Source organism: Osmia lignaria, unplaced genomic scaffold (assembly GCF_051020975.1).
Source record: "Osmia lignaria lignaria isolate PbOS001 unplaced genomic scaffold, iyOsmLign1 scaffold0073, whole genome shotgun sequence".
NCBI classification, from domain to species: Eukaryota; Metazoa; Arthropoda; class Insecta; order Hymenoptera; family Megachilidae; genus Osmia; species Osmia lignaria.
The window spans coordinates 65,001-70,000 of NW_027478214.1; positions in this window are offsets into that span (position 1 = coordinate 65,001).

Consider the following 5,000-nt stretch of genomic DNA (forward strand, 5'->3'; position numbering starts at 1 on the left):
CTTATTGCGAAAGTCAAAATCGCACGCTCTCACGGCGATTTGCCCCCGTATACGCCTGGGCGTAAGCCCGTGCGTCGCCGACCTAGCGGCCTGCCGATCGGTATTTAGAGGGAGGCACTTTGAAAGCAACACGCCGTTGGAACTTTGAAAAATTTCGATGCGTCGCCAAAGTTCGTACTTTTCGATAAAATCTTCGTCCTATGATACATTTCGATCAAGAACTACATTGATCGTCATGAAACTGTTTTTTTTTTTGGGAGACGTGTACGCTCCTTTTCATAAAGGAGACTATCTTATTGCGAAAGTCAAAATCGCACGCTCTCACGGCGATTTGCCCCCGTATACGCCTGGGCGTAAGCCCGTGCGTCGCCGACCTAGCGGCCTGCCGATCGGTATTTAGAGGGAGGCACTTTGAAAGCAACACGCCGCTGGAACTTTGAAAAATTTCGGGGCAAAGCAATACGCGGCTGGGACTTTGAAATATTTCGGAGCGCACCTAAAGTTCGTTATTTTGGCTAAACGGAGCGAAAATCTGCATTTATACCATCACGGACGTTAGTTCAATAGCGTTTAACGATCGATCCACGGTACAGAATGCAAAAATATGATTGTTAAAATTTTCGACTAATCGGTTCTAAGAGGCGAAGCAATACGCCGCTGGGACTTTGAAATATTTCGGAGCGCACCTAAAGTTCGTTATTTTGGCTAAACGGAGCGAAAATCTGCATTTATACCATCACGGACGTTAGTTTAATAGCGTTTAACGATGGATCCACGGTACAGAATGCAAAAATATGATTGTTAAAATTTTCGACTAATCGGTTCTAAGAGGCGAAGCAATACGCCGCTGGGACTTTGAAATATTTCGGAGCGCACCTAAAGTTCGTTATTTTGGCTAAACGGAGCGAAAATCTGCATTTATACCATCACGGACGTTAGTTTAATAGCGTTTAACGATGGATCCACGGTACAGAATGCAAAAATATGATTGTTAAAATTTTCGACTAATCGGTTCTAAGAGGCGAAGCAATACGCCGCTGGGACTTTGAAATATTTCGGAGCGCACCTAAAGTTCGTTATTTTGGCTAAACGGAGCGAAAATCTGCATTTATACCATCACGGACGTTAGTTCAATAGCGTTTAACGATCGATCCACGGTACAGAATGCAAAAATATGATTGTTAAAATTTTCGACTAATCGGTTCTAAGAGGCGAAGCAATACGCCGCTGGGACTTTGAAATATTTCGGAGCGCACCTAAAGTTCGTTATTTTGGCTAAACGGAGCGAAAATCTGCATTTATACCATCACGGACGTTAGTTTAATAGCGTTTAACGATGGATCCACGGTACAGAATGCAAAAATATGATTGTTAAAATTTTCGACTAATCGGTTCTAAGAGGCGAAGCAATACGCCGCTGGGACTTTGAAATATTTCGGAGCGCACCTAAAGTTCGTTATTTTGGCTAAACGGAGCGAAAATCTGCATTTATACCATCACGGACGTTAGTTCAATAGCGTTTAACGATCGATCCACGGTACAGAATGCAAAAATATGATTGTTAAAATTTTCGACTAATCGGTTCTAAGAGGCGAAGCAATACGCCGCTGGGACTTTGAAATATTTCGGAGCGCACCTAAAGTTCGTTATTTTGGCTAAACGGAGCGAAAATCTGCATTTATACCATCACGGACGTTAGTTCAATAGCGTTTAACGATGGATCCACGGTACAGAATGCAAAAATATGATTGTTAAAATTTTCGACTAATCGGTTCTAAGAGGCGAAGCAATACGCCGCTGGGACTTTGAAATATTTCGGAGCGCACCTAAAGTTCGTTATTTTGGCTAAACGGAGCGAAAATCTGCATTTATACCATCACGGACGTTAGTTTAATAGCGTTTAACGATGGATCCACGGTACAGAATGCAAAAATATGATTGTTAAAATTTTCGACTAATCGGTTCTAAGAGGCGAAGCAATACGCCGCTGGGACTTTGAAATATTTCGGAGCGCACCTAAAGTTCGTTATTTTGGCTAAACGGAGCGAAAATCTGCATTTATACCATCACGGACGTTAGTTTAATAGCGTTTAACGATGGATCCACGGTACAGAATGCAAAAATATGATTGTTAAAATTTTCGACTAATCGGTTCTAAGAGGCGAAGCAATACGCCGCTGGGACTTTGAAATATTTCGGAGCGCACCTAAAGTTCGTTATTTTGGCTAAACGGAGCGAAAATCTGCATTTATACCATCACGGACGTTAGTTCAATAGCGTTTAACGATGGATCCACGGTACAGAATGCAAAAATATGATTGTTAAAATTTTCGACTAATCGGTTCTAAGAGGCGAAGCAATACGCCGCTGGGACTTTGAAATATTTCGGAGCGCACCTAAAGTTCGTTATTTTGGCTAAACGGAGCGAAAATCTGCATTTATACCATCACGGACGTTAGTTTAATAGCGTTTAACGATGGATCCACGGTACAGAATGCAAAAATATGATTGTTAAAATTTTCGACTAATCGGTTCTAAGAGGCGAAGCAATACGCCGCTGGGACTTTGAAATATTTCGGAGCGCACCTAAAGTTCGTTATTTTGGCTAAACGGAGCGAAAATCTGCATTTATACCATCACGGACGTTAGTTTAATAGCGTTTAACGATGGATCCACGGTACAGAATGCAAAAATATGATTGTTAAAATTTTCGACTAATCGGTTCTAAGAGGCGAAGCAATACGCCGCTGGGACTTTGAAATATTTCGGAGCGCACCTAAAGTTCGTTATTTTGGCTAAACGGAGCGAAAATCTGCATTTATACCATCACGGACGTTAGTTTAATAGCGTTTAACGATGGATCCACGGTACAGAATGCAAAAATATGATTGTTAAAATTTTCGACTAATCGGTTCTAAGAGGCGAAGCAATACGCCGCTGGGACTTTGAAATATTTCGGAGCGCACCTAAAGTTCGTTATTTTGGCTAAACGGAGCGAAAATCTGCATTTATACCATCACGGACGTTAGTTTAATAGCGTTTAACGATGGATCCACGGTACAGAATGCAAAAATATGATTGTTAAAATTTTCGACTAATCGGTTCTAAGAGGCGAAGCAATACGTCGCTGGGACTTTGAAATATTTCGGAGCGCACCTAAAGTTCGTTATTTTGGCTAAACGGAGCGAAAATCTGCATTTATACCATCACGGACGTTAGTTCAATAGCGTTTAACGATCGATCCACGGTACAGAATGCAAAAATATGATTGTTAAAATTTTCGACTAATCGGTTCTAAGAGGCGAAGCAATACGCCGCTGGGACTTTGAAATATTTCGGAGCGCACCTAAAGTTCGTTATTTTGGCTAAACGGAGCGAAAATCTGCATTTATACCATCACGGACGTTAGTTTAATAGCGTTTAACGATGGATCCACGGTACAGAATGCAAAAATATGATTGTTAAAATTTTCGACTAATCGGTTCTAAGAGGCGAAGCAATACGTCGCTGGGACTTTGAAATATTTCGGAGCGCACCTAAAGTTCGTTATTTTGGCTAAACGGAGCGAAAATCTGCATTTATACCATCACGGACGTTAGTTCAATAGCGTTTAACGATCGATCCACGGTACAGAATGCAAAAATATGATTGTTAAAATTTTCGACTAATCGGTTCTAAGAGGCGAAGCAATACGCCGCTGGGACTTTGAAATATTTCGGAGCGCACCTAAAGTTCGTTATTTTGGCTAAACGGAGCGAAAATCTGCATTTATACCATCACGGACGTTAGTTTAATAGCGTTTAACGATGGATCCACGGTACAGAATGCAAAAATATGATTGTTAAAATTTTCGACTAATCGGTTCTAAGAGGCGAAGCAATACGCCGCTGGGACTTTGAAATATTTCGGAGCGCACCTAAAGTTCGTTATTTTGGCTAAACGGAGCGAAAATCTGCATTTATACCATCACGGACGTTAGTTTAATAGCGTTTAACGATGGATCCACGGTACAGAATGCAAAAATATGATTGTTAAAATTTTCGACTAATCGGTTCTAAGAGGCGAAGCAATACGCCGCTGGGACTTTGAAATATTTCGGAGCGCACCTAAAGTTCGTTATTTTGGCTAAACGGAGCGAAAATCTGCATTTATACCATCACGGACGTTAGTTTAATAGCGTTTAACGATGGATCCACGGTACAGAATGCAAAAATATGATTGTTAAAATTTTCGACTAATCGGTTCTAAGAGGCGAAGCAATACGCCGCTGGGACTTTGAAATATTTCGGAGCGCACCTAAAGTTCGTTATTTTGGCTAAACGGAGCGAAAATCTGCATTTATACCATCACGGACGTTAGTTCAATAGCGTTTAACGATCGATCCACGGTACAGAATGCAAAAATATGATTGTTAAAATTTTCGACTAATCGGTTCTAAGAGGCGAAGCAATACGCCGCTGGGACTTTGAAATATTTCGGAGCGCACCTAAAGTTCGTTATTTTGGCTAAACGGAGCGAAAATCTGCATTTATACCATCACGGACGTTAGTTTAATAGCGTTTAACGATGGATCCACGGTACAGAATGCAAAAATATGATTGTTAAAATTTTCGACTTATCGGTTCTGGATCACTGAAAAATCAAAAAAAATTATTAATTTTGATTAATTAAATTACATATGTAGTTTTATATTGTTATAGTCTCGTATTTGTTAATGTTTTGTCGTAAGAAAATGCAAAAATATCGTTTTAATGTTTTCGTCTCATCGGTTCTGGATCGCTGAAAAATCAAAAAAAAATATTAATTTTGATTAATTAAATTACAAATGGAGTTTTATATTGCTATAGTCGCTTATTTGTTAATGTTTTACCGTAAGAAAATGCAAAAATATCGTTTTAATATTTTCATCTCATCGGTTCTGGGCGGTTTTAAAATTTTTTAAAATATTAATTAAACCCATGATTTACATGAGAATGTGAATTTATTATGTCCTGCATGTT